Source organism: Quercus lobata, chromosome 7 (assembly GCF_001633185.2).
Source record: "Quercus lobata isolate SW786 chromosome 7, ValleyOak3.0 Primary Assembly, whole genome shotgun sequence".
Taxonomy (NCBI): Eukaryota; Viridiplantae; Streptophyta; class Magnoliopsida; order Fagales; family Fagaceae; genus Quercus; species Quercus lobata.
Genome location: NC_044910.1, coordinates 5,753,300 through 5,769,246, shown reverse-complemented (window position 1 = coordinate 5,769,246; position 15,947 = coordinate 5,753,300). Strand labels below are relative to the sequence as shown.

Here is a 15,947-nt window from a genome sequence, read left to right as displayed (position 1 = left end):
CTTCAGTTCTAAACTAATTCTAATTGATTAATAATTTTTGTTTTTGGTTTTTTTAAATTTTGCATGCAGATCCATTGTTAGGCACAACAAGTTCTTCTTCTTCTTTTCTCTCCCCTATTATCAATAATTCTCATTCTCTTACAATTTCTATGTTGTTTAGAAATCTATAACTCTCTTTTATTTTATTTTATTTCTTATCACTTAAGCAATTTGATGTTCGTGAAATCCATAGTAGAAGTCTTTATCAAATCTCCCATCCAAACTATTATAGGTATGTGTTTCTCTTCTTTGTGGTTTTTGTGTGTGTGTCTGTGTGTGTGTGTGTGTGTGTGTTTTTTTTTTTTTTTTTTTTTTTTTTTTTAATTTAAGGTTTTGTTTATGAGTCATAAATGCAATTTTAAATCCATTAAATTTATTATATAAATCTTTATAAATATACTAGCCTCTGAGCACGCGCCAGAGGCTTTTTTATTTTTTAGATAAGGGTTAATTTAAAGCATTTATTATAATTTGGGATTACTACATTTTTCAATCACAAAAAAAACCTAGGGGTGTGATGAGTATCATGTGTGGAGAAATAATTTTTCATTACAGCTCTAGATTTTTTTTTATTGGAAAATGTAGTAATCCCAAATTATAATAAATGCTCTAAATTAACCCTTACTCAAAAAATAGAAGAATCTCTAAGCACGTGCGTGAGTGCATGCTCAAAGGCTAGTCCAGTATAACAGTTATATACAACACTCGGTTGATATAAAAGAAAATTTAAATAGTATTAATTTCTTACAACACCAAGAATACTTATTGAGAAGTCCACATATTATCTAAGATTAATATCAAGCGATGTAATTTTTTATTTGGTGCATCTATTATTTTTTTTAACCCAATCCCAAAAGTTATGGATTTGTTCAAAAGCATATTGTTTTTTTGAACCCAAGCCCAAATGTTTTTCTTCAGTTCAGTTATCTTTATCACAATAAATTTAAAGATACACACATAAACTTCATTTGAAGTACGCATAAACCGCAAATTAAAATTAATGAAATTTTCAACATTAAAAAGAAAAAAAGAAAAGCACTACACTTCTGGAGCATCTACACATAAGTATTAGACATGAAAAACATTGCACAGGTTGTAGTAGCCTTCAACCACTACAACTTAGTATTTTCTACAAAATTAAGATAGTTTTACAAATACCACAGCCAAGATCCATAGGATCATAGTAAAAAATACCAAATACGGAGTACATGCTAATATATCACTTTAGCTCAAAGTCATGGATCCTTAAACTCTCTAAGGCACTCTTCCTCTTCATTAGGGTTGTCTCAAATTCTGAATGCTTGAAATCCAAAACTTAGCTACATCATTCCATTAAATTGACTACTTGTATATTTTCACTAAAGAATACCAAATTGCAAACTCAATATCACATACAACATCAATTAAAAAATATACTAAGCAAAAAAAACCTAACAAAATGACAATTCTTCATATTCACTTACCTCAAGGCTGTAAAATATATATCCGGTGGGATCTTCAGCTTTTCTCATAAAAAAGAATGCATTTGAAGATGGTAGAAAAGATTGGAGGTTCTTATGTAATTCTTCTTCTTCTTCTTCTTTAATCCCTCTGAAGTCATAATCTTAGTCAACCAATGCACCCCTTGGGCAAGTCCTTCAAATAAGAATATATATCATAAAGTTTATAAATGTGTATAAAACCAAAGTAACGGTAAGTGTTCACATTGAGCCAAATTAACACCAATCGGATTTTTCGATCTACAAACTAAAACTTGTATATAGAAAAATCACCAAAACTCTCTATCTCAAATTCATTTTCTCTTGAACACAAACTTTTTGATTTTGTAATATGTAATACATGACACACATATGACATAACATAAAATAAAATATATATATATATATATATATTTATATATATATACTTGAATTCCAATAGCAAAAAAATGAAGGTTTGAAAACACACACACACACTCACAAAATCTGTAACCTCTAAACACCCACCCCACCAATTAAACCCCTTGGCTGGAACTCAAATTCTGTTCCCATATTTGTGCAATGATGAAATCCTAAAGCAGCCTCCATTACGGGCTTATGACCATATCAAATTAGCCACTATGAACACTAACCAAGAATCCTCCATAGCCCACAAACCACGGTCAACCTCTCTATTCAATTAAATGTTTGAAACTTTTTTTTTTTTTTTTTTTTTTGAGAATGAATTGAATGTTTGAAACTTGAAAGGGTGGAGAGCTATATATTTTGATAATGGTTTAAGTTGGGATAGATTTTTAACTTCTTTCAGTTTTTTTAGTAAGTAGATCCAATATTCTTGTTAAAGATCTAAACGTGGTATTTAAAATTTGAGAGATGCTACGTCCACAACATTTTTACAACATTTTCACAATAAATCATAGGTGGTTAGTTGTTATTGGTTCAAATTTGAACCTAACACTAAGATTACTTTTTTATTTAACTCCCACGTTTAACTCCAAGCATTACACTTTTCTCAACAAAAAAAACTCCAAGCATTACTCCACGTTTTCACTTTTCTTTCTTTAGTTTTTTTTTTTTTTTTTTTTCCCCCTCAATCTCATCTCACGTTTGGTTTTTCTTTTTCTTTTTTCCTAATTTTTTTTTTTTCAGAAAAAAATACTAAAAAGTAGAAATCAATCATATCCAAAAGAAATCCAAAAATTTTCAAATACCACATTGAAATTTCAAACCCACGTTCAACTTCTATCCAAAAAAAAAAAACCCCATGTTCAACTTTTCCCTGAAAAATTCTCAAAAAAAAAAAAAAAGTCTCCCTAAAAAAAAAGACCCACATTCAAATTTATCCAAAAAAAAAACCCTACTTTCAAATATTTAACAAAACTTTTAGATAACTACGACTAAAAAAAATTGAAGTTAAAAACATCATAAAATTTCAAGAGAAATAATATGTCCACAATATTTTCACAACAAATCCTAAGTGGAAGATTATTATTGGTTGTTATTGTTGGCCTATTAGTAGGCAATGTTATAGGTGAGAGTTAAAGATGTATTTTTATTATGTTATATTGGGAGTTATAGTTACATTTTTACCGAATTGTCCTTTAGTTTTGTCTCTATTTAAACATAGGGGTGTAGGGAATTTTTTGAACTAAAAAATGAGGAATCAAATAAAGAAATCTTTATTATGTTATAGTGGGAGTTATAGTTACATTTTTACTGAATTGTCCTTTAGTTTTGTCTCTACTTAAATATAGGGGTGTACAAACTTTTTTGAACTAAAAAATGAGGAATCCAAATAGGGGAAGCCTCTTAAATAATAGTACTATGTTATAGTGGGAGTTATAGTTACATTTTTACCGAATTGTTCTTTAGTTTTGTCTCTACTTAAATATAGGGGTGTAGGGGCTTTTTTGACCTAAAAAATGAGGAATCCAAATAGGGAAAGCCCCTTAAATAATAGTATAGTTTTTACCGAATTGCCCTTTAGTTTTGTCTCTACTTAAACATAGGGGTGTAGGGGCTTTTTTGAACTAAAAAAAATAAGGAATCCAAACAGAGAAAGCCTCTTAAATAATAGTATAGATACTCTTTACCTATTTATTATTTAAGAATTATCAAATTTTGTATTCACTCCTACAACAAAGGTTTAATTTGTATTTGTGTAATGTTTGAATGTGCGTTATTAGATTAAATTGATTTTCTTGAGTAGTAAAATTTTTATGATACTATTTCTCATTTTTAATTTTGTTGTTAATGATATTATATATGTGCGAAAGAAATTGTTCAACATTATGAGCATGTAAATTAAAAAAAAAAAAATTCTCCGCAATTAGTCCTTATTTTTGGTTTTTACTAATAGTAATATCCATACCTATATTTATCACTCACAACACATTTGAATAGTATCCATGATTTTGTTTTTTTTTTTTTAACATAGCATGTTATGAATATCAACAACATATTTCTTCACAAGATTGCTATTAGCAAGTAATATTAAATCTACATCATGAAAAGGAATTCACATCTCAATATGATCATGCAACTTTGCTTGAACTAATAATTTTTTCTAACAAATTACCTATATCATTTTTATTCATTAGGACTCCTTTAATATTAAATTTTCATGACTCTCCACTCATTTGTAAGGAGATCCTATTTAGATAAAAGAGGCCATTAGTGTATCAAAACATAAATCTAAATAAAGGTTTGAAAAACAAAATACCATGTAGACTATACTCTTCAAGTGCATAACACATTTTAGATCTAACTACAAATATTCTGGCAAATGAAAAATCTCTGGTTAAGTTTCCTTAGATTTTTAATTATTAAATTTAGGAATTTCTTTTTATATAAATATGTTGTGTGATTGCTTGAATCCAAAGAACAACACCTTATATACAATATAGATTACTTTATATACAATTTAGATGAGACTCAAGTGAGTATTAATTTATTATTTTTCAATAAAATTAGTTTAAAAGTTTATAGCCAAAACCATGCAATGCATAAGAATAATTCTAGTTAAAAATGAAATTTCAAAATTAAATCTCATAATTGCATGATTTTTCTTATTTTACTTTAACAATTAATTTTGTAATAAATATGTAAATAAACTCTTTACTTGGGTTAAAAAGCAGTGCAAAATGATCTTTGTAGCTGGTGAAAAAATAAAGCAATATAAACAGGACTTCGCTGGTCAATGGAAAGTTTTAGGACTTCCTTGTGTTCCTCGTTGCAATGCTTGAATTTTTATTAAAAAGAAAAAGGGTAAATTTCACTAACTAACCCTGAGGTTTGGGCAAATACCAAAGAGGTCCAGAAGTTTTCAAAACCAACCCTTTCAGTCCTTTATGTCCAAACGGACCTAACGCCGTTAACCTCTCCTCTCATCCCTTTCTCTATCTATCTCTCCTCTTTCTTGAGTGATAAAAATAGAAACTCCCCTGTAATTTTCTCAGTAAACAAACAGGGAAAGAAAATGCTTGAATGAATCCAACAATCAAAACGGAAAACACACAACAAAAATCACAAATCCATCAAGAATTGTGACAAAAAGAAAATCAACCTCTCAACTCAAAATCCTAATCCCAAAACCAAACCCAATAAATCAAAACCTCTCTTTAACCAAAAACCCAAAACATCTTCTCAAATTCACAAACACTGCTCACTCCATCACCAACACCCCTTTACCAATGGCTCTCAAGCTCAGCATCTTCATCAGCAAAGAGAAAATCTTTGCTCAAACCACAGCAAACCCACAAAACCTTTGCTCAAACCAAAGCAAACCCACCTTGCCGATCCAAACCAAAATACACAAACCTCCACCGCCGACCCACCGCCGATCCAAACCAAAACCCACACCTCTACTGCTGAAAAATCCACAAACAACCTCCATCACCGACCCACAAATAACCCAAACCAAAATCCAAAAACAACCTTCACCGCTTCCACACCAAAACCCATGAACCACTGCTAACCCACAGCACGACACCGCCGAAAGACCACGAGAACCATTACCAATCCACGCCGAAACTCGCAAACACTATTTACCCATAGCTCAACGTTGCCCAAAGACCACGAGAACCAACACCGATCCACACCGAAACCTATGAACGTTGCTAACCCACGCCACAGCGCCGTCGCAAAGACCACGAGAGAGAAGAAAGGGACAAGAGAGTCAAAGAAAGGTATGAGAGTGGAAGAAGGTTAAGGCAGTTAGAAAGATTGAGAAGAAAGGTCTAAGAGTGGAAGAGGGATGAAGGATTCAGAGAGGGTGAGAAGAAAGAGGGATGAGAGAAGAAAGGTTTGAGTGAGTGTAAAAGTTAAATAACGGCGTTAGGTCCGTTTGGACTTAAGGACTGAAAGGGTTAGTTTTGAAAACTTCTGGACCTCTTTGATATTTCTCCAAACCTCAAGGGTAGTTAGTGAAATTTACCCAAATAAAAAACCCATCCAACGGGTGAAAAAGTAATATGAAAAGAAATTTATAATAGGTGATAAAAATAAATAATAAAAACAGAACTTTCATCGCCCACGCACAACTTTTAACGCTACTTTTGAAAACGCGGCCAAAAAATTTAAAAAAGAACAAGAAAAAAAGAGCGAGTTTCGCTCCTCACTAGGAAGTTTGGAGTGTAAGCACTCAGAAACAAATAAAATAATAATAATAATAATAACAACAAAAAAGCACTGGAAGTTTCTTGTAATTTTCTCAAAAGGAGCTCTGAAATTTGAGTACTCTCTTACTAGTTCCAAATTTCAGAAGTCCAATCCTCAGTCGTCTCTCCGTCTCTCATCAGTTTCAAATTTCAGATTCAATTCCATCTCTTTCCAATTCGACGCATATTCAAAACTACGCCAATTCAAGTATTTTCTTCTTCCTTTAATTTATTTTCTTTTTAATCTTTCTTCAGTTCTAAACTAATTCTAATTGATTAATTTTTGTTTTTGATTTTTTTAAAATTTGCATGCAGATCCATTGTTTCTAATGGCTTTAATTGACATGGAAACTGCTTTGTTATCTTTCCCAAGTTCTTCTTCTTCTTCTTCATCTTCTACTGGCAGATGGAAGTATGATGTCTTCATCAGTTTCAGAGGCGAGGACAACCGCAACACATTTGCAGACCTTCTATATGATGCCTTCAAAAGGGAGGGCATTATCGCCTTTAAGGACGATGAGAAACTTGAGAAAGGAAAAACTATTTCGCCAGAGCTTTCGAATGCAATAGAAAAATCAAGATATGCTGTTGTCATCTTCTCAAAAAACTATGCATCTTCAACTTGGTGCTTAAATGAACTTGTAAAGATTGTTTAGTGCGAGAAAGAGAAAATTTGGCCTGTTTTTTATGATGCGGAGCTATCCGATGTATGGAAACAAAAAGGAACTTTCGAACATGACTTTATCAAACATGAACAAAATTTCAACGAGGACCGGGTGAACATGTGGAGAGATGCTTTGAGTCAAGTTGGCGAAATCGTTGGATGGCCTGTAATAAATAGGTAATTTTTATTTGCCGCAATTATTTCTTTTTAATATTCAGATGACCCACTTCATATAACGTCATTTTGAATCTTAAGCAGATCGACATTCATGTTTGTATTTCTATAAGTTTTATCTTGAGTCAATTAGTTTACACGGTTTTGTTTGAATAAACGGAATTGAAAACCAAATATGTACCATGTTCTCTCTTCATTGCAGGCCCTGGTCACAGGTTATCAGAAGCATTGTTAGAGTAATATCGCATAAATTGAATGATGATACATTCTCAGATATTGATGAGGGTCTAATAGGATTAGACTCTCGAGTGCTGGAGTTGGAGTCATGTTTAGATGTAGGGTCAAACTATTTTCGCTTTATAGGGATTTGGGCGATGGGGGGAATGGGTAAGACAACTCTTGCTAGAGTTGTTTATGATATGGTTTTCAAAGAATTTGAAGCTTGTAGTTTTATTGCAGACGTTAGGGTTACTTTCTGAAAAACATGGTTTAGTTTTCCTATAACAGAAACTTGTTTCTGACATTTTGATGGGAACAGATTTGAAAGCTCCATCAAAATAAACTGAGCTGTAAGATCAATCAAATGCTCGGGGTTGGGAAAACAAGGGACCCCTTTGTCAATCAATTTCATCAGTTATGAAATAACCAAGAATAAACCTGGAGAAGTTCTGGATAATTTACTACTTGAATAAACTTCACACGAGGATTCATTAACACAAATAACAATGACATTAGGAGCAAAGGAAATCAATAAAAATGCAAACAATTTACGCATCACCTACCTGGCTTCATTTCAGAAAAGAAATACAAAAAAATTTCTTGAACAAGGTTCAGAACATCAGCAGCCAATAAAAATTAAAGCCAATTACATAGAAAACTGCAGCAGAACAAGTAACATTCAGTCCACATCCACAAACGAAGTGCAGTTAATGTCTTGCAGGGTGATTTTCCCCATATAGGAATCGTTTTTGTGATCAGAACAGAGACAGAGGCTGATGCAGAACAATTAGGAAAATAGAAGATAAAAGAGGAACAAAAGTAACAACAAAACAAACCCAAGGCTTCACCACCTAGAACCTGCCTGCAAACCCTAAGAGTCAAATATGATTCCCGTGCCCATCCTTGGGAGTAAAGGACATTGTTTGTATATCCAAGGGGAAGAGGTAAGCATAATGCAGATCACTCCCTTGTAGTCCTATTTCCTAACCCGAATGTACAACAAAATTCAGTTATGTTTAACATATATGACCAAAAACAACATTGATCCTAACAAAATACAAAAGTCACAAATACACACGCGCCACACACAAACATATGCATGTATGTATGCGTGGTATGAACATAGGAAGTGATAAAAAGCTGATGAGTTAGCATGACAAAAAGCTTTGTACCTATTTTTCCCTCTATAATGATGACAAATTTTTACCCACAGGTTAGGTGCATCTTCATAGGATGAATCAAAAGTATTAGGAGACGAAAAGGGACAAATTGGTAGACTAAGATACAGGATATAATAGAGAAAATTACGTTAGCTTAATTCTTATTTTGGTGCAACTCCCAAAACAAGGATAATAATTGCTTATATATAATAACATTAAGTATTCCTTAGAAAAAATAACAAATAACATTACGTAAATTCCCATTTGTAATTTCTTGAAGCAAGAAAGCTCCAACATTGAACATGATGGTATATATTACAGATATGATTATCAATAAGAAAAAAATGACAAAATGGAAATTGCAGTTGAAATCAAATTTTAGTGCCAAATAGGATATCTTATTTAGGTGACATAAAAATCCATAAGAGAAGTACCATACACACTAACAAGTCATAGGTAAAATTAAAACAATTATCATCAGCACGACTTAAAATGTTATTTTCAGACTGTTATTCATCAGCACTCCTTCTCTTCCTGGGGAAGACATTACGTGGGTCTATTTCTTTATTCTGGTTTTTCAGGCTCAGTTTGGCATAGATATATTTAGTAAGGTTATTTGTGTGGAGGAGTGGGGGGCAAGCATGATTATATGCACCATAAATCCAAACAACAAATATATTTTTTCTATTGAGAAAATTCTAACAATTCATGCCAATGGTGATTTCAAATTTACTTGTAAGATAAATATTATTTCAGTGCTTGACAAACAAAATCAGTATCAAATGCTAACTACAAGGCCAGTCATACAATTGGAGAAAAGGAAAAACATTTAAACAAAATAGGGCTATGGAAAACAAGTGCACCTTTTAACATTCTCAGTCGCTTATGTTTAAAATGGGAACCACTAAAGCGATTCTTTTCATGCACCTAATTTTGTCAAGTCGTGTGTGATGCACAGTACTTGACCACACATAATCCCTTATGGTTGGCCTCCTTAGGGTATTCTTATAATCTTCTGGCAGTGGGATCAAGCAAAACAAGTGTCTCCAGTGGAGGGCAATGCCATTCTAGTTCTTCTCTTCCTTTCTGCCAACTGCATCTTTAAGATTAAGTTGGCCTCTTATTTAAGCCCACTCCTATTTGAACATGCGGACACTGAAACAAAACTAGGGTAATGTTGGGCATTGGAATGCACCACTGAATTGATAAGTTTAGCCAAAGATTACTATATATGTTCCTGTATCACCCTACTTAAACACGCCAATATCTTGTAAATCACTTCCCTTTGATGGTGTGATCTATCTGCAGAAACAAATCCATGGATCATCCCTTTAGCCTCATGGCAACTCCACCCTGGTTTCTTCTTGAGATCCTTCTTATTCGTTACTCTCCTTACTTCTTCAACTTCATCCCATTGTCCAACACTTGGCCTGTACATACTCAACAAGGTAAATACCCAATATTATCAGGCTCCAATTCCAAAAGCCTTTGTTCCGTATATTCCCCAAGTTTTATGTCTCCATGAACTCTGCAAGCTGCAAGAAGAGAACCCCAAATCCTTCTATCAGGAATAATCACCATTTTCACCATTATGGTTATGGCCTCTTTAAGCTTTTCATATCAACCCAAAAGATCCACAATGCAATTGTAATGATCCAAATCACGTTGAATACCAAATGTGCATTTCATGGAATTATAGACTTCACACCCTTCTCTGAGAAGACTAGAATGGCTACAAGCAGTCAGTAAGCTCAAAAAGGTCATACAGTTCGGTTTTATTCTTTCCCCCAGCATCAGAGCAAAAAATTCTAGGGCTTCAAAACCAAGCCCATGAGTTCCAAAGCCTTCAATCATTGTTGTCCAGGTTACTAACTCTTTGATCAATATATTGTTAAAACACATTCTAGCCAATGAAATGTTTCCGCATCTTACATACATGTTTAAGATAGAGGTTTCCAGGTGCATAGTTTCTTCCATGGATCTGTAAATAAAGTTCCTTATAAAGTAGCCATTGATTGCCATTGCTTTACCCAATTGCAGTGTTCCCAAATGGGTACATGCATCAACAATGCTTCTCAAGATCCAGCCCCGGGCTCAAAATTTGCAGCTTGCATTTGACGGAACAAATTTATGGCATCCTTAATATATCCATTCTGAATGAAACCTGACATCATAGCCCTAAACGTAAGACTGTTTCTATTAGGAATTTCTCTAATCAACTGAGCTGATGCCGCTATTTTCCTACACTTGGCATAAAAATCCAACAAAGAAGTCAGCAACACATCATCACAAAAACCAGTTTAATGGTTAAACGATGTATCTGTTCTCCTTGAAAAAGATCTCTACGCAAATGCTGATATAAGTAATGTTAAACTCTCAATGCTGAGTGCAGCACTACTACCCCGCATTTCACTAAAAATATTCACTAACTTTTCAATATCCCCGTCCATGGCATAATAGGAAATCAGAATATTGCAGGAAACCTCATCCTTTCTGTCAATCTTGCTGAAAAAGTTTTCGACTTATTCAACACTACCTGTCCTAGTATACATTTTTAGAACTGAATTTTGTACTGACCCATCTATTACTAACCCACTCTTGATTGCATAATCATGAAGTTGCATCCCATGGATCAAAATTTCACTGGCACAACAAGCCTGCAACATTGCCATCAAAGTCACTGAATTGGGTTCAGAGTTTACCATCATTTCCTGGAACAAATTGAAAGCAGTACCAACACTTCCCTCACCAACATACCCTGAAATAATCAACGTCCAAGAAACCAAATCTCTCTGTGACATAGCGTCAATCAGTTTACGGGCATAATCTACACACCCACATTTCAAATAAACCTCAATCATGGTATTGCAAAAATAAACATCAAATAAACTTATCTTTTAAAAGATTAGATTGAAACCAAGCCACCCAATTTGAGCCTGCCTTTGCAAAAAAAATCCCATATATGTCTCATTATGGCTGCTTTGTTCAATTCTTCCACTCTTCAATCTAATCCAGCTTCTCTCTTTTGCTTGTATACAATATACCCCAGGCCAGGATACTTAGCCCTTAGAGCTGAACCATTCTTCCTTTCCAAAGTTAACTATTAAATTTATGTTCAAAAGCCTTGATAATCTACTTTTGCAATATGAAGATGCTGGACCAGTAATCCAAAAGGCTATAAAGAACTGATTAAATCAACTGGAGCCATCCTGCAAAGGAAAGATTCCTTTCTGCCCAAGATTCAATTATGCTCTTATCATGAAGGGGCTTACATTTTTTTTGCACCAAGTCTACTAGAAATGAGAGGAACCCAGAGATATCTTACTGGTACTGAGCCTTCTTTGAATTGCAAGAGCTCAAGAGTTCGCTTCTTCAGCCCATCTGGAACAGCAGCATGGCAAACTCACTGTTTTGAGAGTTAGCAAGCCAAGCCAGACTGACATCTATATACTAGGAAAATAAATAAATAAAAACCTGCAGATTAGTTTCTTATGTTTATAGTTGGGTCTCGATATATACTCATATATATCTTTAGGGTGCCAAGGTACAGTTCTCATCCCAATTGACATGAGAATCTTGAACAGTGAACCTCTCAAAGGAGCAACTGGGGGATGGTAGATGTGTTGTGGCTAGAGTAGAGATCAGTGCCCATCTTTGGGAGCTAAGGACATTGTTTATTTATCCAAGGGAAGGGGGTAAGTAGAGAAGCTGGCAACACCACAACCAATATCCAAAACCTGAACTACCCCTGTAGAACAGATATCCCGCATCTCAGTTGTCACATTTCTCAACTTGAATTAACAACATTATTCACTTGTATATATGACCAAAACCAACATATTGACCCTGACACAAAATATAAAAGTCATAAATTCACACACCTGCGAATACATATACATATACATACATATATGTACTATGTATGTAGGAAATGATAAGAAGTTGATGAGTTTGCATGACAATAAGCTATATACCTATTCATTCACTATAAGACAAATCTTTAGCAACAGGCTAGGCAGAATCTTCATAGTATGAATCAAAATTATTAGGAGAATAATGGACAAATTATTAGACTATGATACCGGATATAATAGAGCAAATTATGTTAGCTTCATTCTTCAAGCATTCAACTCCCAAAACATGGATAATAGTTGCTGATATATAATAACATTAAATATTCCTTCAAACAAATAACATTAAGTAAAATTCTCATTCGTAATTTCTGAAGCAGGAAATCTCCAACATTGAACATGAGTACATGACAGTATATATTAAGAGATAGTTCAGTTGAAATCGAATTTTAGTGAAAAACGTGGATATCAAGTCACTTAAGAAAACAATAAGAAAAATACCATACATGCTAATAAGTAATAGGAAAAATTAAATAATTATCAACAAAAAGTGACTTAAAATGTCAGTTTCAGACTGTAATTCACACCTACACCCCTTTCATTGGACCACTTCTTTCCACTTTTTTGATACGTTAGTTATTCTTCCTTTCATTTTCCCTTTTTCCTCCCTCTCTTCCTGGGGAAGACATTACATGGGACTATTGGTTTTCCAGCACCAGTTTGGCTTACATATCTTTACTCTTTAGTTGGCTGTTGCTTTTTTTTTTTTTGGTTGGGAGTTGGGGGGGGGGGGGGGTGGGGTGGGGTGGGTGGGTGGTGTGGGGGGTGAACTGCTTACAGGGAAAGCATGACTAAATGGGCCATAAAACCAAATAAATGATATTTTTTCTAATTAGAAAATTCAAAAAATTCATGCCATTAATGACTTCAAATTTACCTGTAAGATGAATCTTATTTTATGTAAATGACAAATAAAAGCAGTATCAAATGCTAACTACATAGCCAGTCATGCCACTGGAGAAAGCAAACACATGTAAACAAAAGATGGGTATGACAAACAATTGTCCCTTTGAACAGACTCAACCACCCCATGTATAAAATGCATAACACCACCTAGGAACCACCAAAGCCAATTCACCCAAATTTATCAATTCATGTATGATTCACATTGCTTCACCACACAATCCCTGCTGGTTGGCCATTTATGGATTTCATATAATCTTTTGGCAGAGGAATAAAGCAAAACAAGCGTGTCTCAGGTGGTCCTTTCTGCCAATTGCATGTTAAAATTAAGCTCGCCTGTCATTCAGCCCCCTCCTATTTGAACATGTGGATACCAAATCTAAACCAGGATAATGTCTCTGCTGGGGTTTAGGCAAATACTAAATAGATAAATTAATAAATTTAGGCAAATACTAAATTGATAATGTCTTGCACTCAATTGATAAATTTAGGCAAATACTAATTAATAATGTCTCGCACTCAATTGACAAATTTAGGCAAATATTACCATACAAACTCCTGTATCATCTGACTTAAACATGCCAATATCCCATAAATCTCCTTTATTTGATGGTGTGATCTACTGCAGAAACAAATCCATGGATCATCCCTTTAGCCTCAACGCAACTCCACCCTGGTTTCTTCTTCAGATCCTTCTCATTCATCACTCTCCTTACTTCCTAAACTTCATTCCATTGTCCATGTTAGTGTATAGCTTAGACTAGTTTAGCCCATTGGGCTTAGCGCAGTATATTGTACTTGTAGTTTACTCCTTTTACTTGTACTGCACACATATCTAGCCTATATAAGGCTCTCTATTGTACATTATTATACATACATCAATACACAGACTATTTAGTCTTTCTCTCTCATTTTACATTCTTAACATGGTATCAGAGCCAATCCTCTGACTTTCTGGTTCCTGTGGACATCTCCGACGTTCTTCTGCTGCCCTCGCCTTCATCCAGTAGCTACTGACAGAAGCGAGTCACCGCCGTCACGCCCACAGTCCCAACAACTCTCGGATCTCATTGTTCTGATCATCCAACTGTCAAAGCAAAGGCATTGAGTGACAGAACAGACAATCCCGTGCAAAACCCAACCAAGAACGGCCAGAAAACACTTCACACGCGGCCCCACTCGCCACCTGAAGTTTCTGCCTCACGAGCACGTGCTCCACTCGCCGCCACTCTCACTCACGCGCCCCACGCGCCAGCTTTGTTTCACGAACTGCCACGTCAGCCCTAGTGTGACGTCACCCTGCCACGTCAGCACACGTCATCCGTTGACTAGACCAGACCTGACCGTTGACTTTGACTTGATCGTTGACCAAGTCAAAATTTTTTAACAGGACCTGTCTTGCTCAGTTTTTCGCGTAGATTCTGATTTTGGGCTCTGTTTTTGCATTTGAGGTATCTAAATCTCACTTTTTGGTCATTTTCTTCATTATGGCTCAACAAAGTGAACGAGATATCATACGTCCTATCACCATCATGTTGGATGGTCCTACTAGCTATCATGCATGGTCTCAAAATATGACCGTCTTTCTCAAGGGTCGTAAACTGTGGAGATATGTGACTGGTTCAATTCCTAAGCCAGTACCAAACCCTAAGTCCAAAGCCACAACTGCTGAAGAGTTTTCCAAGATTGCTGTTACAACAGATGATTATGAAGAACGTCTAGAAGAATGAGAGAGTATTCAGAGTAAAATTTTATCTTGGTTTATCAATACCTCTATTCCCTCCATTCATAATCTTCTTCCTCGTCTTGAAACTGCTGAGGCTGCTTGGAAATTTTTGGCCAATCGTTATAACTACACTAATGATTCAAGCTTGGAGTTTCACATTGAATCAAAGTTTTATCAAATGCGCCAAGAGACAGGTCAGTCTATTTCTGATTTTTATTCTCAGACTTCTACTATGTGGGAACAACTCTTTGCTGCAGATCCTCCACTGGTGTGTTCTAAGGACATTGAGCTCTTTGTCAAATATCGGGATCGCCGTAGATTTATGCACTTCATGATGGGTTTACGTGAGGATTTTGAGCTTACTAGGGCTTCTTTACTTAGCCGGTCTCCTACTCCTTCTCTTGATGCTGCAGTAAAGGAGCTCATTTCTAAGGAGAATCGTCGGCCTACTTATCACATGACATCATCTAATCATGTCTTGGCTACACCCTCACCACAGCCTCCCATTGTTGCATTCACTGCTCCTCCGCGAATAAACTCCGGGCGTCCCACCTCTCAGTCTTCCAAAGGTGCTCACTGCAAGTTTTGCCGTGCCAAAGGCCATGACATCTCTGTTTGTCGTAAGCTACAGAAATTTGTGCAAGAGCAGAATAAAGCTTCTCTTCCTCAGGCAGCTACTGTATGTCCTTCAGATCCATCGGTTCCTACAGGTCCATCTTTGGCTTCCTCACTTACTACGGCTGATATTGAGGCAGTTGTTCAACAGGTTTTATCCCGCACTTCCACTGCCCTTTCTGTCACCTCAGGTAAACAACCTTGGTTTTTTGATACTGCATGTTGTAACCATATGACTCCTGATGAATCCCAATTTTCTGATAAGGCACCCTTAGAACATCCAATCACCATTTACACTGCTGATGGAACTCCTATGCCTGTTAGTCATAAAGGAACAATCTATTCTCCTTGTTTATCCCTTAGTGACACTTTTCATATTCTAAAGTTATCCCTCAATTTG

The 15,947-nt window shown here is 35.1% G+C and overlaps 1 long non-coding RNA gene and 1 pseudogene across 1 annotated transcript; one reads left to right on the top strand and one right to left on the bottom strand.

Moving 5' to 3' along the window:
* Positions 1-6,262: 6,262 nt before the first annotated feature.
* LOC115954048 lies at positions 6,263-7,638 on the top strand. Its single transcript, XR_004083817.1, has 3 exons — positions 6,263-6,383; positions 6,491-7,016; positions 7,216-7,638. It is a non-coding gene; the product is annotated as an uncharacterized LOC115954048 (long non-coding RNA).
* A 1,611-nt stretch (positions 7,639-9,249) lies between these two features.
* On the bottom strand, positions 9,250-11,289 carry LOC115954046 (annotated as a pseudogene).
* Positions 11,290-15,947: the final 4,658 nt, after the last annotated feature.